The sequence below is a fragment of the Adiantum capillus-veneris genome, chromosome 27 (assembly GCF_014529385.1).
Source record: "Adiantum capillus-veneris isolate H3 chromosome 27, ASM1452938v2, whole genome shotgun sequence".
Classification (NCBI taxonomy): domain Eukaryota; kingdom Viridiplantae; phylum Streptophyta; class Polypodiopsida; order Polypodiales; family Pteridaceae; genus Adiantum; species Adiantum capillus-veneris.
The window spans coordinates 43,406,041-43,430,445 of record NC_140957.1 but is presented as its reverse complement, the minus strand read 5'-3'; the positions used below and the strand labels follow the sequence as shown (position 1 = coordinate 43,430,445).

The 24,405-nt window shown below is 40.3% G+C and overlaps 1 non-coding gene across 1 annotated transcript; it reads right to left on the bottom strand.

Annotated features, from left to right (window-relative positions):
• Nucleotides 1-2,954: 2,954 nt before the first annotated feature.
• TRNAN-GUU (transfer RNA asparagine (anticodon GUU)) lies at nucleotides 2,955-3,028 on the bottom strand. The gene has a single exon. It is a non-coding gene; the product is annotated as a tRNA-Asn (tRNA).
• Between the last annotated feature and the right edge of the window lie 21,377 nt (nucleotides 3,029-24,405).

The following is a 24,405-nucleotide window of genomic DNA, read 5'->3' as shown; positions in this document are numbered from 1 at the left end:
AGCACCACAGTTCTAGATCATAAACTACCATTTATGCTCCCTTCAAGCATACTCTTTTTTAGCATCATCTAGGCATCTATTGGCCCTTTAAAGCCGCATCATCTGGCATACATTAATCGTAAAAATAGCTTGTTACCAAGCACTAAACACTGATCATTAATCAAGTAAGCTTCAAATAATCTTGACGTGCATCTTTCTAGTATCTTTCTTAGCATGGGAGCGGAGCTACATGACAACTCACCAATGTAATTTTTGCCTCATTGTGACTTGCATAAAGACCAACAAGAATATCCCAAGATTGTTTTGCAGATTTTATTGAACAAATGTGGGAACAATAGTGCAATTGACATACAATACAATCAACGCATGAGCTTGTGCATCTTTTACATCCCAATGAGCTTGCTCGATCGTAGGCATAACAACTTTGGCAGCAGCAATCCTGCCACCAAAACCTGCAACATCCTCAACATCGCCTACATCCCTAAGACCATGAGGTACCCTGCACAATGTCCCAAACGCCCTTTGACTTTTGCGTGTTGGACCATCACAATGACAACAGTAACTATTGCTTCATACACGCTCCTCTAGAACTAGGATATCATGCACAAAGAGAGAGAGAGAGAGAGAGAGAGAGAATCCATTCCATAACATTGACACAAGGACATGTTGCATCATGTAAGCCCACATTGTGTAATTGTCCCCATCCAATTTGTCATCAGCAAACATCTTGAACACATCTGTATTGTTGTCAGCCATGGCGAATGCTGGACCTGCCTGATATGAAAACTGCCCAAACAGAGGAGAAAGGAGGTGGGAAGAACACGTGCTATATAGAACATACTGTAGAAAACTGTACGGGACCTGGTGTGCAAAAAACAGCACTGACAAAAATTTTGCACAAAATGACAAAATTGCCTGCGCAATACTGTCATAATGGAAACCGAGCCAAAATATTTGTCGACTTGCGAACACTCTCCAAAGCTCACAGGAATTGGAGAAAGTGAGTAGGCGTGTAAACTAGAGCTGCTTAGGACTAAGCCCGAGAGGGCGCAACTTGCTCTGATACTAATTGTTGGAATTAAGGTTGCAGGCGACACACATAGCTTGGAGAAGACGAAGGAAGCTCGAGGCACACAACAGGGAGTGTATTACATAGTGTGCAATGGAAAAAATAAGTTAGCCCTAGAGTAATGGACGTATATACAATGCACGGGGAGAAAAACCTCCTAGTGAAGGAAAAAATGCCCCGACGGTTCTAAGTGTGTTTACACACATCACTACCACATGTATATGGTGACAAAAGTGATACTAATTTTTTAAAACATTTGTTATCACACTAAAATATTATGTTTCTTGAAAAACAAGGTGAAAGTTTACTATGGCCACCTAAAGCTACGAGAAGAATAATAAATGGTTTCTTTGTGATTGAAAACAAGAAAGTGACACTAATTTTGATACCATTTGTTATCACAATAAAATATTATGTTTTTTTGAAAAAAATGTAACAATAAACTATTTAGACTACAATATGTTGTAAATACATAAAAAATAATGTTTGAAAAATCACTTGGAAGCATTGTAGCAAATTGAAGAAAAACAAGGTGAAGACGCCACGATGGCCTCAAGAAGGCAACATCTTTTGCTCTAATAAATTGAGTGATTATTAGAAAACACATTTGACGTGTTTGTGGAGGGAGAGAGAGAGAGAGAGAGAGAGAGAGAGAGAGAGAGAGAGGTGTTATAGCTAGAGAGACAAAGAGGCTCTTTTTTTGCCAAGAAGAGGGTTCTTGAGAGTGGACTCCTCAAGCAGCCATGTTGGAATGGGGGCAAGGCATATAGGCAATGAGCAACAGGTCTTGAGTTCAACTCCTTGTCGGCTAGATCTTTAAGGTCTCTTGGGATAGTTTCCTACGAGGTTAAAACTCTCTTCTTCTCGGGTGTGTGTGTGGATGTGCGTGTGTGTGCTAATAAAAAGAGGAAAATGGTATAACCTTTCTATCACCCAAGTGTGGTAGATTGGTTATGCCATTTCCCTCTTGAATAACAGGTCTTGAGTTCAACTCCTCGTCGGCTAGATCTTTAAGGTCTCTTGGGTAGTTTCCTACGATGTTAAAACTCTCTTCTTCTTCTTCTTCTTCTTCTTCTTCTTCTCTCTCTCTCTCTCTCTCTCTCTCCCTCCCCCAAAACACAAACACCATGGTTGAAAAAAGAGGAGGCAACTACTATATGTACATAAGGCAATTTTGAAAAATGCAGTTTTGCATAGAATCTTGGGAGATTTTGTTGCCCGATTAAAAAGAGAAAGCATGAGCACAACAGCTATGCAAATATTCTCTTAGTTGTCGCTCTCCCTCTTTTTGAGATGTGTCTCTATGGAAATCCACGTCTCTCTTTTTCTCTCCTCTCTCACAACACAAAGAGAGTCCTTGCTTGTTGTCAAAAACACCTTCTTTAGATGCTATCACCTTTGGGTGCAATGTAAAGGCTTGCGGCCTTACACAAAATGTTTGCTTTGATTGTGTAATAGAGATTTAGAGAATGTTGCAAAGAGAGCTACTCCACCTGGTACCATGTCATTGGTTTAGGGGTTGGCGTTGGAGATCTCTAACATACCCACCATCTATGACATCTCATATCTCCGACGTACCCACCATATCGCCACCCTCCAAACTCCGGCAATAGGCCTGTAAATCTCAGTGTAATCACAAGACCCTCGACGAGGCTAGCTAGGTAGCTCCACCGCTCAAGTAACATTAAGCTCTACTAAAGCTAAGGGGACTCGACTCTTTGCCAATGCTAGGCCAGCCTCATTTGGTTCCTTGTATAGCCTCATTTGGCCAGACCCTACCTTTGCGAAGCAAATACTAAAAAAGTATTGAAAGGGACGCCATTCTTTGGGCCAGACCCTCGAAAGAGGGTACCATCAAGGGCGCCACATGAACAGATATCAAAATCGCTAGGAGAAGGGCTTGAACCTTCGACCTTGTGGTTAACAGCCACACGCTCTAACCAACTGAGCTACCCCAGCCGACGATCAATGTAGGATTCTATTACAATAAGCCTAATAAATTGAAAAACAAGGTATACACAGAAATTTGGTACTCAGTGAGTAGGTTTTAATTAACTCAATTCGAAGTGCAGCCTACAATGGAGTTGGTGTGGGAACGCAGGTCCTCCAGAGTTGCCGAGAGAGATGAAAAGAGCTCCAAGCATAGACTAATGAGCGCTTTGCTACCCATGAGCGTGTAGAAAGTGTTAGCGTGGTTGCTATGACCTCCTACGGCCCGGATGCTACCTTAATTTTTCTGATTTCATCACTGCCGAACTTTAACTTCAGTGGCAGGAATGTGCGTAGCAGCAAAGACTGGATAGCACGCAGTAAGCAGAACACTGATGTCGCGGAGCAGAGGTAGAGAGAGAGAGAAGCAGAGGAGAAGTTATAACGTCGTAGGAAGTAACCTCACAGATGTACAGGGCGAGTCTTGAACTCAAGACATGCTCCAACAGAGGGAATTGAGGTAATCAAGAGTGTGTGTGTGTGTGTGTGTGTGTGTGAGAGAGAGAGAGAGAGAGACCACACACCCTTCCAGAGAAGAAGAAGAAGAAGAAGAGACATAAGGAGAAGAATTAGAAGAAGAGACATAAGGAAAATAACTAGAAGGAGAAAGTGTTCAACAATCCAAGGGAACTTTGGTCTAGAGCGTTAGAACTAAGGTAAACACCCAAAAAATGTTCAACAATCCAAGGGAGCTCATAGAAAATTTCCTTGACCAAGAGAAATGTATATCTATGGTTAGACGAGGCAAGATTCATGGACAAAGAATGCCTTGTATGGACAAAGATCAAGGTAAGTCTTAGAGTCACCTAGCCATTATTGGCGATTCATCTATATGTACATTATTGTAGCAAAGCCATTCTATGGCTTGCTTACTAACTTCACATGGACAAACGAATGCAAAGAGTCCTATGAGAGTTATATCAAAAGCTCAAGATGGTGCTACTCTTTGTCCCCTACCTTGAAGCTAGGCGTCATTTTTCAAAACATGTATCATATTACGTGAGTTAATCAGAGAGGATTATTAATTATCCAAAATGTATACTTTTATGTGTACATTAGAGGGGTATGGATGTCTTTTTAATCGATCCAGAGTGTAAATATAGTATGTATATTAAGGTATTATTAATAACCTCTTGAACGCAAAGGAGCTTTTGATAAGTGGCCACCTTCGGCCTTGAAGACCCCAAATTGGAATCAAATATTTAATGTGTGTGTTGTTGCATCTAATTTTGCAATTAGTCGTTTCCTAGCTCAACATGGACTTTCGAGTTTGTTATGCTGATAATCAATTAAATAGTGCAAACAAAAATTAGGTATGGTGTATGTTGTGAAGAAATTTTGGCATTTCCTCTTAGCAAAAGCATTTATATTCTTTACACATTACCATGCATTTGTGTATCTAATCAACAAGCCCTTCAATAGAGAATTGCAGATTACCATGCATTTGTGTATCTAATCAACGAGCCTTTCAATAGAGAACAAACACATAGATGGTTTGTAATCTTATTGGAGTTCAACTTGAAAAATTTAGCTGGGAAAAACACTACACGCTTCATAATCTTGTTAGAGTTCAACTTGACAATTTTAGCTAGAAAAGACATTATACATTAACAAGTTGGTCGTTTTTCTAAACTTATAAATAGTGAGGAGCCGTGTTAAAGTTATAGCATCTAAAGTGAACGGCCCAATGGATCCCAATATTCATTTTGGCTTTAGGTATTTATTTTACTTATTTGTCAAAGTCTGGGTTGGTCAATTTGCTGAGCGAAGTACAGACATAGCCCCCATTGTATAATAACTAATTCATTACCCATCTGGTTGGTTCAATAGAGTCTCTCTCTCGTGTATTCCCTCCCTCATTGTACGCTTTCGCATCATTGACTTTGACGTGGTATCAGAGCACTCAAATCTTTGATCATGGAGAATAACATCCGTAAAAGAAGAGGATCGATAGTTAGCAGTAGCACTTGAAGCCCCATGTGAGTAGCATTGCAAAATGAGGGGCTTTCATTGACCACAAGGGCGGTGCACCTTTGGTTCTATCGAAGAGCATTCAAAACGTTGTCAAAAGAAGCAAGCAATGCCTTGTCTTGCTACAGTGTCTCAAAACGCAGCAATGCCTAGGAGAAGAGGCTGCCTAGAGCATTCTAAAACATGATTAAAGCTCCACAAATTCTCATCCTAAGCCGATTTCATTTTAAGAATCCACCTATGGAGTGCCAGTAATGGGTAGCAATTTGAATGAGGCTTTATGCAAAGTTTTGAAATGCCATCGACTAGAGTTTCTTTGGAGCGCACTTGGGGGCAAGGATTTGATAAGCGTCTTGAAATGCTAGGGCTTGCTATTGTGGTCTTTTGATCAACAACGGGGAGTTTTTTTTGGGAATGCCTAATGAGACAAGTAGTGGCAAATTTTTGCTACCCTCTAGGGCAATGTTTTGCAATGTTACCCAAAGGGGGAAGGGGTCGTGTTACCTGAGGGATTCAAATTGGATACCCCAAGTACTTAGCAGGCGCAAGCCTTGACCACTTGGTTAAAGCAACCTCAAGGATGAACCACGATGAAATTTCAGCCTCGAATGACGAACACCAATAATTGGCTATAGATAATGCATTGCCAAGTTCTAAGGTAATTTCTTTGGGGTTGTCTAAGGAGTATATAAGATGTTTCCCAATCCATTATGCTTTCAAATCATAAAGGAAAAAATAGATTGCAAAGATCTCAGATCTTTTCTCGTGGAGGTGGAAGCTGCCTTAATCTTCAAGGGCAAGATTTAAGGTTCGGGTCAGGGCAAAGGCAAAGCCAAGCTTGACGATGACGGCATGACGAATGCTGAACAATTAGTTGCCACATTACTTACGAGGTTTGAGATTTTTTTCCAAAAAATGTTTTGTTTGGCTCCGGAATGTGAAGCCAAAGGAAAATGTAGGAGCTTGCAAGAGGGCAGACACACAAGCAAGCTTGATAGAGATAGTAGTGATAAAGATTCGACTGAGGAGATCGATGACGACACACAGGCCGCGATGCTAGATTTCTAATCAAGTGTCCGTTGTCGCAACATGCTTCAACCAGAGAGAGGCTTGTGAGTGGCAAAGAGGGGAAAACCATGCTGCCTACAAATGATCTGTGCCCATGTGCTAGAGTTCAAGTTATCGTTTGTTGTTGGCCAGATTATGGATAGGGTGTATTTCACAAGTTTATTGTCTAGAAAATTTTGGATGTGATGTGTTCACAGTTCACAAATGGGGATCTTGGACGTAGTGTGGTCTACACTTCAATTTTCTATGAGGAAAATGGTGCTCAAGATGGCATTCTTCTAAGGTAAACAGTGGGTGGTTTCATAACCGAGGTGTATCCAATAGTGGGCCGCTTCTGGGGTGTCCATGGTAACGTTTTCACCGAGTTGGTCTTCTTACATATGTCTAACATGAGCTACAGAGAGAGGGTCTTGAAGTTATAGCATCTCAAGTGAATGGCCCAATGTAACCCAATATTTATTTTGGCATTAGGTAGTACTTATTTTTCAAAGTCAAGTAGGGCAATTTTCTGAGGGGAGTATATAAGCACACCTATTTCCCATTGTATAATCGCTAATTCATTGTCCAGTTGGTTGGTTCAACAGAGTCTCTCTCTCTCTCTCTCTCTCTCTCTCTCTCTCTCTCTCTCTCTCATGTATTTCCTCCCTCATTGTATGCTTCCAGTAGAAAATGATTTCCAAACACCTACTTGTTCTCTACCAAGATGGTTTCAAAGTGGTAGCAGCCAATAATGAACTAAGAGAACTGGGCAATTTGATATGAAAATTCCATTAGGGCTAACTCAATGGCTACTATAACAATCTGCTCTTGGTTGATTGTGTTAAGTATGGAGCCTGATTTACCCTTGTAATTTTCTGTGATAAAAGTGCACATTTGTAAGGCCTCCATTATGAGGAGAAGCCATCGTGCGTGAAGGAAAATCACTCGTCGGAAACCAAAAATTTCACAGTGGGCAACTTTAGGGGCCTCGGGGACGGAAGCCCCCGAGACTTTTTTTTTTCCCTCATCGGAATATTCATTTTCGCCGGAATATTATGGCCGGACGGTGGCCGGAAAGTGGTCAAAAAACAACCGGTCGGTTGGCCGGTGGCCGGTGGTCGGAAGTCAATGGCCGGTGGCCGGTGGCCGAATTCAATGGCCGATGGCCGAATTCAAAAGCGGATTTGTCTACACAAGGGCGGCCACACATGGGCGGGTTGGAGGGTCCGATTTGGACTTATTCACACAAGGGCGGCTACACATGGCTGCCTCTCATAAGAGAGGGCAGCCCTTTTGGCCTATAAAAGGAGGCCATTTCTACACACATTTCATAGTGTGAAGTTGATGCAACAAGGTGAGTGTGAGGTGGTGAGAGTGAAGCAAGGCAGGAGCTCCATTAAGGGTATAATCCCTTTGTAAACTACTTCTTGTTTTGAAGTACTAAAGCCATTGAGTGGCTGCTTTCCCGTGGGACGTAGCCCACATTGGGTGAACCACGTATATCGTGTGTACTCTCTCTCTCTCTCTCTACTCTATAATCTCTTGTGTGTGAAATCTATCTCTCTCCATTAAGTAATCTACTCAAATATCTATTTAGCTACGTCTTATTTCCTATCAACTGCTATCAGAGCAAGGTTTGCTCGTAGCTAAATTATCTCAAGGAAGGGATTCCTTGAATTGAGTGGGAGTTAGGCGGAGGAAGGGAAGCTCAAGATTGAGAAGTTCAACGGCAAAAACTACCAACATTGGAAGATGCAGATTGAAGACTATCTCTACCAGAAGGACCTCTATTTGCCACTAGGCGGTCTTGCAAAGAAGCCCGCAACGATGGCAGATGAAGCATGGATTGTCCTTGATCGAAAGGCACTGGGAACAATCCGGTTAAGCTTGGCGTCAACGGTGGCCTTCAATGTTTCGGAGATGAAGACCACGGAGGACTTGATGAAGTCACTTGACGACTTCTACGAGAAACCATCGGCATCCAATAAGGTATTTCTTATGAAGCGCTTGTTCAATCTAAAGATGACAGAGAATGGTTCAGTTGCAGAACACCTAAATGACTTTAACACAAACATAAGTCAACTTCGATCAGTGAAAATCAATTTCGATGACGAAGTGCGAGCTCTCCTTATACTATCATCTCTACCGGATAGTTGGGATAGCCTTGTGATGGCTGTAAGTAATTCTATCTCTGGCACAAATACTCTTAAGTTTGATGATGTTGTGGGTGTTCTCCTAAGCGAGGAAATGCGAAGGAGAAGCACAGGAGAATCATCAAGTGCTGCACTATCAGTGGAAACAAGAGGAAGGCTTAAGGAGAGGTTCAAAAACCAAAAAGGTCGTGATCGCTCAAGGCGGAGCAAGTCACGCACAAAGTCAGTTCTTGAATGTTGGAACTGCGTCAAGAAGGGCCACGTCAAGAAGGATTGTTGGTCCAAGAAGAAGAAGGAGATAGAGTCTCAAGACAACAAGCCAACATCGGAGGCCAATGTGGCAGGTAAAGTAGAGCAAGATGCTCTAATTCTCTCATTAGACAATGTGTCTAATTCCTGGATAGTAGATTCCGGGGCTTCATTCCATGCGACACCACACAAGCAACATTTCCAAAACTACACCAAAGGTAATTTTGGGTATGTATACTTGGGAGATGATGAAGCTTGTGAGATTGTCGGCAAAGGTACAGTTTCTGTCAAAACTGCTAACGGAAATGAATGGAAGCTTAAAGATGTTAGGCATGTTCCTTCTCTTCGCAAAAATTTGATCTCTACAGGACAATTGGACGATGAAGGTCACAACATTGCATTCGGAAACAAACGGTGGAAGATCTCAAAGGGATCTTTGGTGGTTGCCAAGGTTGAAAAAGTCGGTACACTTTACATGTGTACTGTTAGCACGCAACCTTCAGCTTGTGCAGCAACTACAGAAGTTGACAGTGCGGTGTGGCACTACCGACTTGGGCATATGAGTGCCAAAGGAATGCAAATCCTTCAAACAAAGAAGCTTCTACCAGGTTTGAAAGAAGTGGACTTAGAGTTCTGTGAAGATTGTGTTTATGGTAAACAAAAGAGGGTAAAATTTCAAAAATTAGAAAATGAAAGAAAAAATAAAAAACTTGAATTGGTTCATTCTGATGTTTGGGGTCCTGCAAGTACACCATCACTTGGTGCCTCATTGTACTATGTAACATTCATAGACGATGCGACTAGAAAAACATGGGTTTATGTCATGAAGAATAAGTCCGATGTATTTTTCATATTTCAAAGGTGGAAAGCCTTTGTGGAGAATGAAACAGGTACCAAGGTTAAATGCCTCAGATCCGACAATGGAGGTGAATATTGCATCCAAGCTTTTGAAATCTTTTGTGCTACCAATGGCATTCGGAGGCAAAGGACAACCCCAAGGACACCTCAACAAAATGGGATTTCGGAAAGGATGAACAGGACAATCATGGAGCGAGCACGAAGCATGCGGCTACATGATGGCCTACCGCTTGAGCTTTGGGCGGAAGCTGTAAGTACATCTCTGTACTTAATCAATCGGTCACCCTCAACGGCATTGGATAGGGGAGTTCCAGAAGAGGCATGGACAGGTAAACCGGTGAATTATGTATTTCTCAAAGTGTTTGGGTGTGAGGCTTTCATGCACATAGATAGAAGCCTAAGATCAAAGCTAGATGCAAAGTCCAAAAAGTGTTTCTTCATTGGCTATGGAGAAGGTGACTTTGGGTATCGCCTATGGAATCCTGAAGATAGTAAAATCTTAAGGAGTAGGGATATAATTTTTAACGAACAAAATATGTACAAAGATTAATTGGAAAGAAAACAAACAAAAGAAACAGGTGATGAGTACATGGAGCTTGAGGACGGTGAAGACTCAAGGACTGCAAACGGTGAAAATGTGCAACAACGTCAACCAAATGAGGAGCCTCAACCTATTCCCTGAAAATCTACAAGAGCAAGTAGACCTCCAGAAAGGTTTGTTCCTTCCTTCAACCATCTCTTGATCTCAGATTCTGGAGAGCCAGAATTATATGAAGAAGCTATGCAACATGAATCCAAAGAAGAATGGACGAAGAGCATGTAAGTGGAGATGGACTCACTACATCGCAACCAAACATGGTAGTTGGTTGAGTTGCCTAAAGGTAAGCGGGCACTTCAAAACAAATGGGTATACAAAGTGAAGGAAGAAGAAGGTGGGAAGAAAAGGTACAAGTCTAGGCTTGTGGTAAAAGGGTTTTCTCAAAAGAAAGGTATTGACTTCAATGAAATATTTTCTCCTGTTGTAAAAATGAACTCAATTAGGCTTATCTTAAGCCTTGTGGATGCTCATGATCTAAATCTCGAGCAAATGGATGTAAATACAGCATTCCCTCACGGTGACTTAGAGGAGGAAATCTACATGCTTCAACCAAAGGGGTATGAAGTAAAAGGTAAGGAGAAAATGGTTTGCAGATTAAAGAAGAGCTTGTATGGTTTAAAACAAGCATCAAAACAATGGTACTTGAAGTTTGATCGATGGATGTTGGATCATGGATTCACAAGATGCAACTCGGATCACTGCGTCTACACAAAGAATTTGGGAGATGGGAAATTCATCATCCTAATGTTGTATGTTGATGACATGTTGATTGCAAGTGCTAACATGCAGGACATCAAAGACCTAAAAGAGGAGCTGTCTAAATCTTTTTCAATGAAAGATTTAGGTGCTGCAAAGAGGATACTTGGTATGAAAATATCAAGGGACAGGATGAAGAAGACAATAAAGCTATCTCAAGAAGATTACATCAAGAAGGTACCAGAAAGGTTTGCAATGCAAAATGCAAAACCAGTTTCTACACCTTTGGCTGGTCATTTTAAACTAACGAAGGATATGTGTCCAAAGACACAAGAGGAGATAGCCTATATGTCTAAATTTCCATATGCTGCAGCGGTAGGTTCTCTAATGTATGCTATGGTCTGGACAAGGCCACACATTGCACATGCATTGGGAGTTGTGAGTAGGTTCATGGACAACCCAGGTAAAGAGCATTGGCAAGCTGTGAAGTGGATACTTAGGTATCTAAAAGGGACAACAACAAATGCTTTGTATTTTGGAGGAACTGATATTTTTCTAGAAGGGTATGATGATGCAGATATGGCAGGTGACAAAGATACTCCAAGGAGCACTACTGGCTATGTGTTTACGGTTGGAGGCACAGCAGTAAGCTGGGCTTCAAAGCTGCAGAAAGTGGTTTCACTTTCTACCACGGAAGCAGAGTATGTAGCAATGACGGAGGCAAGCAAAGAAATTATGTGGCTTCACAAATTATTAGAAGAGCTTGGATTCAAACAAGACCATTGTGTCTTGTACAGTGATAGCCAAAGCACTATCCATCTTGCGACGAGCTCTCCTTTCATTCAAGGACAAAGCACATTGAGGTGAGATATCACTTCATACACACTCTTTTGGAAGAGGGACAGCTAAAGCTAGGAAAGGTGCATACAAGTGAAAATCATGCAAACATGTTTACAAAGGTGGTCAACAAGGAGAAGTTGAGCTTTTGCTCATCTTCAATCGGCATTCAACGATAAGAAGCCAGAATGTAAAGCAGTCACAGGTTTGGTTTGGAGATTAGTCTCCAAGTAGGAGATTGTTAAGTATGGAGCCTGATTTACCTTTGTAATTTTCTGTGATAAAAGCGCACATTTGTAAGGCCCCCATTATGAGGAGAAGCCATCGTGCGTGAAGGAAAATCACTCGCTGGAAACCAAAAATTTCACGGCGGGCGACTTTAGGGGCCTCGGGGGCGGAAGCCCCCAAGACTTTTTTTTTTCCCCCTCGCCGGAATATTATGGCCGGACGGCGGCCGGAAAGTGGTCAGAAAACAACCGGTCAGTTGGTCGGTAGTCAATAGCCGGTGGCCAGTGGCCGGTGGTCAGAAGTCAATGGCTGGTGGGCCGGTGGCCGAATTCAATGGCCGATGGCCGAATTCAAAAGCGGATTTGTCTGCACAAGGGTGGCCACACATAGGCGGATTGGAGGGTCCGATTTGGACTTATTCACACAAGGGCGGCTACACATGGCTGCCTCTCATAAGAGAGGGCAGCCCTTTTGGCCTATAAAAGGAGGCCATTTCTACACACATTTCATAGTGTGTGAAGTTGATGCAACAAGGTGAGTGTGAGGTGGTGAGAGTGAAGCAAGGCGGGAGCTCCATTAAGGGTATAATCCCTTTGTAAACTACTCCTTGTTTTGAAGTACCAAAGCCATTGAGTGGATGCTTTCCCGTGGACGTAGCCCACATTGGGTGAACCACGTATATCGTGTGTACTCTCTCTCTCTCTCTACTCTATAATCTCTTGTGTGTGAAATCTATCTCTCTCCATTAAGTAATCTACTCAAATATCTATTTAGCTACGTCTTATTTCCTAACAGATTGTTTGTACAAAAATTGTATAAGAAATCACTAGATAGACTCTTGCTAGATGCATAGAGCCTCAAAAGAAAGAACTCTATTTTCAGCAAGCTCATCCTATAATCTTTGATATACATATTACCATAAATCATACACCAAGAAGTTTGAGATTCCTTAGACTCATGTATTGGGCAACCATGAAATTAGAGGTAGACAACAATGTCAATAGTTTGGTCCAATGTTAAAGGAGACCACCGATTTTTCTTGCCACCTTCTCTCATATGTCATCCACACCAAATAGATAAAGTAATTTTTTCCAATGCAACATAACCCAAGAGTATGAAAAGAGAAGACAACAAGTCATAGATAAGAAGGCTTGTAGTTCAATAGGAGATCAATAATATAAGTGACTTGTGTGGTGCTAAGGAGGACAAGAATATCCCTCCTTGATGTAGGCACGTACCAAATTGGTGGGGGACCATTTCTAGAGTAGGAATAAACAACTAGATTTGTGTGCTAAAAGGAAAACCATCTCCCTATCCTATAGCAAGCACATGCAAGATTGGTGGGTTCCATTTCTCAATAGATATAAGATCTATCATGATGGCTAGGAGTTTTTGGCCTACTTTCTTTGTAGATGCCATGGAGAAAAGGGTGCTCAATTCTGTGAAATGGATGTGCATATCACAATCATATGATCTTATAGCTCTGAAACCAGTGATGGGATCTAGAGCATTTTCTAAATGGGACATAGACTTGGTTGGTCCCCAAATTACCATCATACTATAGAATTGGTTTGTCCCCAAATAGCCATAGAGCTATAGAATTCAAGCCCAATCTATCACTATGGGGACTAATGGGTTGTTGAAATGGCTTGAGGCTAGATGACAAGAAAGAATGATAACATAACTATAGTTTTGTCCTTAGACAAGATTACTCACTTGTATGGTCTATCCATTGAAATTGTTTGTGATAGAGGCACTCGTTTTATCCGCGAAGTGATTGACTTATTTTGGTTAGAAAGGGCACGACTTCTTTCATAGACTTGAGGAATTAGAGAATGTGGATGAGCAACACTTAGTTGCAATTGCTCATATTCAAGCTCAAAAGCAAAAAAGAAAACAGTTCTTGACTGTAAACTTATCACCAAGGAGTTTATGAAAGGGGATCTCGTACTTGTATATTTGATTGAAGCTACATATTTCCAAATTCAATTAAAGGAAAAATGGCCCTTCTATCATTGAGTATATATCTCCTATGGGTGGAGTTATGTCCCCAATCTAAGATGGACATAATGGCTTGTTAAATTAGTGGATGTTGTATTAGGAAACATTATTTGCCACTAACCAATGATATAGTTGAGTGGATTTTTGCATCAAAATAATGCAAAATGAGGAAGCAACAGTATGATTGCTTAGGTTCAAGACGAGGCATGGCTATGCATTTTGAAGAGGAAGGCGCAATAAGACAAACATCAACCATAAGGTGCTACCTCAATTGGATGCGATGGAGGCTAAATTTTTTATCGATCTTATTGATGCTATCGTCAAACATCCTTTACTTGATATACAGAGCAATAGTGAATTTCATTCAAATATCCATATACCAAAAGATCCTCAATGAAATATGGAGCCCTATGTATTGTGATTGCAAGAAGCAACTCAAATTGTTAGTAGCACAATAGGTTGGCCCGTGCTAGATCTAATGGTTCAGTCCACTGCTTTACATGATGAGGAGATGAGCCAATCCATTATACTCAGCACACCATGGATGCAGCCTTTTTATGGCCTTTCTAGCTTTGGATTCCAATTGTCTTCATATGCAAGTATAGGGTGTGACAGGTTGGTAGCAGTTATTTCTTTAAATGGAGCTAAAAAATTTCAACCACATCCAAGGGCACCAAAGCCCACAAAGATAAGGAAATCAAGCTAGTTAGGAGGCATGTAGAGCACTAGGAAAATTTGGGTACCAAAGTCCCAACTCATCAAAAGTCCACAACCAACTTGGATACACAAATGCATGTTGCAATATTTTTTATTTGGTTTAATACGCGATAATCTTAAGACATTTTTTATTTTGATTTGATTGTAAGGATAAATTCTGAAGTTGCCAAGCTTTGGGAGATGTCAATATTAGTGATCACTCATGTCCAGATCGAGGAAAGATTCTATAACTTGTACATAAATAGGCAAAAATAAAAATCTTTAGCTAATAATCAACCAATACTATGATCAAAACTCAACCCAAATAAGTGTTAATTTGTGATTTTTGTCGAGTGGAAATAATTTATTGGGTGTAATTTACTTATTTTATTTATGTTTTTTTCTAATTTTTACAATGATAGAAAAAAGTTTTTACGATGATAGAAAATAATTGTTAGTTAAAAGAGAAAAGAAAATAGTACATCAAAACAATTAGACAAGTTTGAAAGCTACAAAGCTTTATCTCATTCCAATTGGGCTAAGCGAAGCCAAATTGATACAAAGATGCATGATGGTACCCACACACACACACACACACACACACACACACACACACATATGGCCAATTGTGGAGCGTGCAAGAAGGTGCCTCCTAAGGTGAAAAATCGACTGATTGTAGAAAAACATTTGGCCATGGCAAGAGCAAACAAGGGCAACAATGAATAGGCTACACATGATGCTCTTCATGATGCCCTTCTTGGAGACTTGGGGGACACGGGCACACTGGATCAGACGATAAGTTGTGAGCCTAGGTCATAGGCCCATGCTAGTAGGAAGAGAGCTTGTGTCGTGCAGGAGGATGAGGATGTATTTTCATAGGATATTAATGATACGAAGGATTCCACGGGGCCTTGGCACACGACCTTGCCCTTGTGTGTGCATACTCACTCTTGGATCAAGGAGCAGCAAAAGGTGATTGAGATGGAGATTGTTGGCACTCTTATTGAGCCAACATCTCCTTCGATGTATTGGGAACTGATGAGTGGAAAAGAATCATAAAGGCTATTGCTCAGGTTGATCCCAAGATACATGGATTTCCCTCGAGTACAAGAAAATGTGCATGATCATTCTTGATTAGCACAAGGCCTTGATTGATAGGGCTTTCTTTCCAGTGAGAACCAGATGGAAAAAATTTGAGTGAACCATCATTTCAAATGGATTGAGTGACATACACAGACAACATATAATCAACATACTTGTGTTGTGTTGCCTTGAGACTTACTTTTTGTAAGCCATGGATGGAGGAAGGCAACAGAACATATCAATTTATACATAGGCACATGTGGTGGGCTATCATTGAGTTTGGTGTAGAGAATGTGTTGTAGGGTTGTGACTAATAATGCATTAAATTACAAGGCAATGGGTGACATGGATTTAGTAGAGTTTCCCAGCCCCGGTCTTCCATAAGGTCTGGTAAATTTATATATAGGCACATCTAGCAAGCTATCTGTGAGGCTAGTGTAGAGAATGTGGTCCAAGGTTGTGACTAATAATGCATCAAATTGCAAGGAAATGGGTGACATGTTTTTTGTAGAGTTTTCAACCTTGATCTACCGTGAGGTTGAGTGCTTTCAAGCTTGGAGTGTTTTTTTTTTTTTGCAAGCTTGGGTTTCAGTTTATGTGAGATTTGCTTGCTTCGTCATTGCAAGGCTTCCTTGATCTTGGCATCAATGTTATTTGCTTCTTCACATATTTTTTGCATGGGCTTTATGTTGCTCAAGACAAATGTTGATATCTCTATGTACAAGAACCAAATACTCATTTAAAAAAATTAAATGGTGTGCAAGAAGTTATTGATCACTCTCATGTAGTAGATCATCCGCATGATGTGTTTCCAACTGTGTTTCTTTGGGACAGTAATTCATGCAAGTTTGATGTTTCTTATGTGTGTATTGAAGTAAATACTGTTATGATGTCCACAAGTGATGAAGATTCTCTCGAGGGTGATGACCTTGACAACATTGCACATTGGATGTTGCTATTGCAAGTGATCTTGATTAGGATCTCAAGCTAGTTGTGAATGTTATCCAACCACCTTCAAGGTCTTGAAATACTTGGTTCAATTTAGTGTAGGTTGACCATCAACATAAAATCGATGCAATCTATGATGAATCTCAACCTAGTTTCTTCACTTCAAGTGCTACGCGACCAAGATCCAGATATAGTGTAGGTCTTGATGGTGACTCACATGGTGTATTTGATTCTTCTTTTGCATCTAATTTGCATTGATTGTCCATAGGTATGCAGAGTTACTACATTTGTTTGACAATGTGGCTATTGTAATTGTTGAGACTTATACAGTGGATGCTTGGAAGGTTGATCCTTATAAAGTGGATGCTTGGAAGATTGCTCCTTATTGCCTGTAGCCCACCATTCTTCTATTTTTTCATTATTGAGTTGAACCATGATCAAAGAAGAATCCTCTGCAAAGTCCATGGCCAATAGAGAAGGGTAAGAATCAAGGTAGAGGAGGAAGAACCAAAGGAGGTGAATCCAATGAGTAGATTCCAAAGACTCCAACACATAGACATTGACATAGGTGAAAAATACCCATATAGTAATGTCGAAAGGCTTTAAAGTATACATCTTTATTTAAAAAACATTAGCAAAAGGATAAGTATTGAGTGAGACCAACCGGTATAGTAATGCCAAAAGGCTTTATGTTTTACATCCTTATTTCAATAACGTTAGCATGCGGTAGTAAAATTTAGTTGTCGTTGCCATCGCAAGTGTCATTGGTGTTGTCGTTGTCATCGTCATTTTCTTTGTTGTTTCCATTGTTGGCTCCACTAGATTGTACCTGTAAAAATTTTATATGCTCCCAACTTGTACCCAAGCCTCCATGTCTCTCAAAGTTTGCATGCTCGCTTGCACTATGATATCCAAGATCTGTTCAATTCATAGCTACAGTGTGGGCAATAGTGGCACATTGCTTGACATCCTATTCTATCGTACTTTTTGCAACGTCTAGCTCATAGATGGTGGTGAATAGGGATTTCATGGTCTCCTATGTTTCAAGAAAAGATTTTGTGTTGTTGCGAGCACTTTGTGCTTAACAAAACTTAAGCATTATATACAAAGTATCCAACTTATAATTAGAGTGAACATTGTTTATAGGGTCGATGGGGGCAAGTCGACCCCAACAAGAAGCATGTCCATGTTCAACAGCTTACCCAAGCTCAATCCATTGCCCACAGTTCCCTCTCGGCACAGTAAAATAATTGAAGCAAGAAGGATGGAAGAAAATCTCAAGAGACGTTGCTCGTTCATAAGTGCGAAGAAAATGTGTGAATGAATGAAAGGTGCACTAAATTTTCCTTTTAAAGAAAACCAATATCACTTCCTATTCAAGGCAATTCACATTATCACTTCTGACTACTTTTTGAGTAAAATATCACATTAAACAAGATGCCACTTTCAAAATTTTGCACCATCAGTTAAATTAAATATAAACTATCTTGAAAGAAGTGACAACTAGACCACTCACATGCACTAAACTCACATATCATGAAACTGATAGCATTCGTTTGCAAAACTAAAATATGTTGATTATAATTAGAGCATTTATTTTACATGCCATATAAAATGAGTTCATAAGAAGTACATAACACAAAGTACACATCATGGTTCAGGTGGAGGCTGTGCTATTTGGGTAGGTGTTGGTGGAGGGTTTAGGGTAGTGAGGGGAACAGTGGCATGTGGATTGGTGGGGTCGTAGTATGGCCAACCAGGCACTATACATGGACGTGTACATGGGGGTGGATAGAACAACAGGATAGGATGATGGGGGTGCAATGGCTATGATGTGGATGGCTAAACATCATTGAAATATAGAGTCAACCATAGCTCAATCGCAAGCTAATGTTGTGGCAACACACGTGCTGTAAATACATTTCTCCCACTCGATGTCAATACAAGGTCGTAGTAGAATTTCACACTCCATCAGAATGGTTGTTTTCTTTCACTCCTACTGGCCCAGGAAGAATTCCTATTGTGTATCTAGGCACTGGTGGGGCTTGTGCTTGTGCTTGTGCTACTTAGGCTTGTGGGGTATATTGGCGTTCCTTTGCATATCTCTTGTTATAATAGCACTCCTTGGTTGCATGATTTGTCCACTTCTGCTCTATTGCGCAAAAATTAGGTTGCTTAGCCTGTGTCTTAGCAAACGGATTGATCCTCTTGACCACTCTTTCAATGAGTTGTTCTTGATTGATTGGCAATTCGGATTTCTATACTGACTTGGCAAATTTGGATCCGCTATGCTGTGAAGAGGAATCATCGCTTAAATCCTTGTATTCTCCTTCCTTGTAGACAACACAATTATCTACCAAGTAGAGAGTCGCTTTTGACAACTCATTCAGTGTAGGATTCCTTTTCATGTGAATGTATTTTTGGTGATCTGTGTTCCTCAATCCTTGGATAAAATGAGCATTAACCTTGACTAGGTTGGCACTTCTTCTGCCGGGCAAAATTTTACGTATCTTCTCAATCGTAAGGCTACTTTTTGGATGGATTCTCCTTCCTTCTACTTGAATTTGTGGATTTGCAAGACGGTGTTATGAGCTATCGCTCTCTGAGAGAATTCCTTGATAAATTTGTAAAACACCTCTTCAATAACTGGAAATCTCTATGTGTGATAGCGGGGTAAATTATAGTGGAATTTTTTAATCTCGTCCCTACTCCCCACAGCTTACCAAACACAATCTACAACAAGACTCAAAGCACGAACTCGATGCACAATGCACTAAAACCAACAACTAAAGCCGTCTTAACCTACAAGGCAACCAAAAGGGAACTCACGGCTCTTCAGTCTACCTGAGAGATCAGCAAGCCTCATTGACTCTCCTAACTAAAGATAATTTTAATGAACTATAACACTTGGGCACTGGGTAAAGAAGAACCTCAGCGCAACCTCCTCCGCTAGTGTAAGTCCTACGTCCCCGGGGCGGTGCAATTGTTGGGTGGACTGCCGCGATCGGACAATGCAGCCTAGCGAGAACTCAAACCAACATAAATATGTCAATCCGAGGACGTAGCAGATCAACTAGTGCATGTCAATGTCAATGCCCAAATCGCAATGCACTGAGGAGAGAGGTGTCACTCTCAAGCAAGGAACAAACTAAGTGGAAAATGTCTAAGTTATGAACTCTAAATGACATGAAACTTGAGATTGGGGGTATCTAGGCTATAGGCAATTGGTTTCCAACACCAAAATCTGTAAAAGTCACAGTCGGTGGGTAGGTGAGCAACCGCAATTGTTGCCACTTCTCAACTTGACCAAAAATGACGAATGAGGGGTCGTTTGGCTCCTTTTAAGGCCTACTTACCTTTGTCCATGCTTAGCTTTACTTAAAACACCATTAACAACTCAAAACAAGCACTTAAACACACTAGACAACCTAGAACTAAAACCGTTCATTGTGTCACACACACACACTCAAACATAGCACATTGAACATGTACATGATGCCAATAGCATGAGGAAGTAACACATGAAGTTTCATTAGCAATGCTTACCCGTATCGAGAGTAGTGAGCGCGCAAGCGTAGGCGTACCCTTCACTACGTGAGCTCCAAAGTTGAAAAGAAGATCTTTTAATAATTACAAATTTTGGCTTATATACATAAGGTAGAAAATTGGACTATTTTCTCTAGAAATGGATAGTTACTTCAAAATGTGATGGGCTCCGACATTTAGCCTCTTGATTAAGTACATAATGGTTCGGAAAATTATCAAACTCTTTCGAGTTTGGGACGGCTTAGGCAGAAAATAAACGAGTGAGGGAAAAACGTAGGTTTTGTTGGCCCATCCCGATTGGTGTGATTGGGCTCCTTTTCTTCAACACTCCCCCTCCCGACTTCTTGTTGTCCCTGACAAGACTTCAATCTTTTAGCCGGGGATTTCTTTGCTTTTGCTCGTCAACATACTGTTGAAATGCCAACATCATCTGCTACACTTGGTCTTCTTCTTATGGCTTGTAGTGTATGCCACAAACCTTAAGATGAGATCTTTGCAAATGAGCATGAACATGATGGAGTCCATCTCAAAGTAGCCCGTATAGAATGCCTTCTTGAAGGTAGGTATGCATGTAGTGGCTGGACAGGAACATGATCCTTGAGAACAATCCATAAATTACCTTCATCTTTGGGGTGTCATTCAGATTAAGTATCATGACTTTGTAGCCTCCAAGAATGAAGTCCATTTGAATTTAGTGGCCTCTGTGTTCCTCTAAGAATGAATACCATTTGACTTTAGTGGCCTCTCTCTCCAATGAACACACTAAAAATAAAGTGGGAGGGCCACCCAAGGGTCGAGCATGAAACCTACCCCCCCCCCCCCCCCCCCCGCAAATAGAAAATTAAAAAAATTATCTTGATTCTTGCATATGGGATAGATGGCCGCCATGTGGAAGCCACAAGCCATCCCCCCACTTCCCTTGAGGTAAACTTCGAAACCCCCCCCCTTTTTTTGGGACCATTTTGGGCCTAGCTAGGGTTCAAAACCCAAAAACCCATCAACGATGGTGAAAATCAATCAAAAGCTTTCAACACCATCGTGCAGTCGTTTCATTTGGCATACATATCAATCAAACCATCTTCCATCAATCAAACCATCGTCGTGGATAAAATTAGTAGTCATAGAGCTTTTTGGGCATATCCTAGCCCACAAGAATTTTGGGAAAGAGCACTTGTGTTGACATATTGAAATTGCATGTTCATGCGTAGATTTCACATTAGCGTAGGAACATTCAATGTGCTTGTTGACATATTGGGATCACTCACAAAGGCATGATACTACTTTCAATCACAAGCCATAACAATGCATGTGAGTTGCGGTAGCTTTGCATCGTTTGTTGAGGGGATAAAATCTATAGATTGTAGCACACTTATACAACATCTTTGAATTTTTGGATCATGCTTTGGTTAACAGATTGAAGATTTCGCAAACTAAGAGTACACATAGCTATATAGTTTCACTGATGCAAGGGAAAAATTTGGGATACTTGGGATACTATGGTTAACGATATTTTGCTAGAGGTTCAAGGGCATGAGATGACATTGAATTTTTGAGTTTTGAGCTGATGTGGTTCTTGGGCATGAGTCACTTTATGACCTTGGACCTACTTTGAAACGTAGGTATCAACATAATACCCTTCACTTCATGGCTAATGGTTCCCACTTTTTGCTTTTGGAGGGCATGACTTACCCTTTTCTCCACTCATATGGTTCCCACGTTTTGCTTTCGGAGAACATGACTTACTTTTTTCTCCTCTCATATGTATAGCTGAGAGATGGAATGGCCATCTCCACTGCAAAGAAGAAGGATGGTTCTATGTGCATGTGTGTAGACTATCATGGTTTGAATAAGGCTACAATAAAAAACAAGTATCCTATGCGTAGAGTTGATGAGATTTTTGACCAACTCCAAGGGGTTAGATATTTCACAAATATTGATACAGGATCTGGGTATTGCCAGTTATGGATTGGTTTGAGTGACATTTCTAAAACAAATTTTTCCGTAAGGTTTGGTCATTTTGAGTTTCTTGTTCAGACTTTTGGATTAACAAATGCTCCAGCTTTGTTTATGGCACCTACTAACATGGTCCTACAATTTTATTTGGGTAAATTTGTGTCTATCTTTTTGGATGACATCCTCATTACAATCATTCCGAAGAGGAACATTTAGAGCATCTCAAAAATAAAATTGAGTTGCTTAGATAGAATGCATTACATGCGAAGAAGAGTAAGCATGCTTTTATGTAGTCAAAAATGTAGTACCTTGGACATATCATTCTCGGTTCTTAGTAAGGTAGAGGTTATCTTGAAGTGGCCTCCTATCAATGAATTGGAAGAACTTCAATTTTTCCCGGTATGGCTAGCTATCAAACATTTATTAAGAATTATGCAAAGATAGTTGTACCTATGACTATTGACCAATTGAAGAGTCAATGTCATCAATTTATTTGGCAAGAAGAGTAGCAAAGTAGGTTTAAATGTTTAAGAAATCTTTAACTACATCTCCTCTTTTAAACATCACAGATCCTATAAAGCCTTTTGTTTTGGAGACCAATGCTAGTGATACGGCCATTGGCGTAGCTCTCTTCAATTCGGTAGACATATTGCCTTTGAAAGTAATAATTTATGATGTGCTCAAAAGAATTGTTCTGCCTAAAAGAAAGAGTTATATGCCATTATGCATGCCCTTTGCAAGTGGTGCCATAATTTGTATGGAGTAGAGTTTGAGATTGTGTTTGATCATGAGAGCGTCAAATCATTTTTACAACTCAAACAGGTTTCAAGGGTTATAACACTTTTTTGACAGAGATCCTTCAAAGAATATGATTATTATTTACAATGTTGTGGAGGTGTTACAATGTTGTAGTTGACACTTTTAAGTCGCATGCGTGAGATAATTGCTCTTATTTTCATGGAAATGAAGTGATTCCTTCACCTCTTATGAGAAAGTGTGAGCACAATTCGTCATATAGTAAGGTGTCGAATCACATGGTCATCAGGGGTCCTTCTTAATTTGATTGGAGTGCAGATGTTAAGTCTACACGAGTTCCGTTGTTTCACCAGCAGAACTATAGCAATAGAAGAAATGTTTTATCAAAGATGGGTATTTAGTACACAAGAGGAGAGTGTGTGTACTCTTAGACTTAGACACTAGGTGCCAATTTTTTATAGCATCACAATAGTGCCAGTGCCTGCAGGGCATCCTGGTACTAGGAAGACATATGCATTAGTTAGAATGTAATTTTATTGGCCATGTTTACATATGGACGTACATTAGTATGCGTTACATTGCCAAAAGTACCAAGCGAAAAAAGAAAAGTGTTTCAAAGAAAGCGGGCTTTTCCATCCTTTATAGATTCTCTAATGGTAATGGAAGAGCATCTTTATGGATTTTATTGTTGGTCAACCTGTGAGACAGTTCAGGGCCACAACTATATTTGGGTAGTTGTAGAATACTTGACCAAGATGTGAAGGTTTATATTTTCTAGGACTACATTCAAGGCTCAAAAACTTGCAAGATTGTTCATGGAGAATGTGTATAAGTTATGTGACCTTCTGTCAAATATTGTTAGCAATCACAATAGAAAATTTGATGGAGAGCAATATTCTGTGGATTAGAAACTACTCTTAGTTTAGTATAGCTGATCATACTCACACTCATTGCCAAACTAAGAGAGTAAATCAAGTACTAGAGGATATGCTACGAGAACGTGCAAGTAAGAATCAAATAGATTGGAAAAACTATTTGCCAGTCTTGGAATTTGCAATGTAAAGGGTGTATTTACACGCTTTAGGGCATTTGTGCTGATGCATGGTTATCAATCTTGATCTCTTGGTAACGTAGGTTTGGCCAATAAATGCATACATTTTGCTAAATATTTATTACAAGGATGTTTTGATATGCTACACATTGCTAAGGGTAATCCTATGTAATCTCGGGATCATTACAAAAAGTTTGCAAATGAAAAACGCCAACAAGTGTCCCTCACAAAGGGAAATTAGATATTTTTGAAAGTTCTTGAACATTCAAAAAGTCTCAAAACTAAACCGACACTTAAGCTTTTGCATCGATATTGTGGCCCTTTCAAGATTGTGAAGAAAATTGGTGGTGCTTATAAATTAAATTTAGTGGCACAAACACGTGTTCATCGTGTTTTTTAACGTTAGCCATTTATGCACATGGTTAAAACAAGAAGATAATGTTGTTAATATTTTGGTTCACATAATTGAGCCACCTGCTCAATATCATGAATGAGAGAAGATTTTGGATTATCATAGTTTACAAACAAAAAACATGTTCTTCACCATGTTTTTGTTAAGTGGAATGATAGACCTAAAGAAGGTTCCACTTGGGAAAACATTGAATGCTCTTTGCAAGAAGGTTTCCACTTTTGTTTTCGAGAACAAAAACTTTCTTTTAAGGCGGGGAAGTAATGT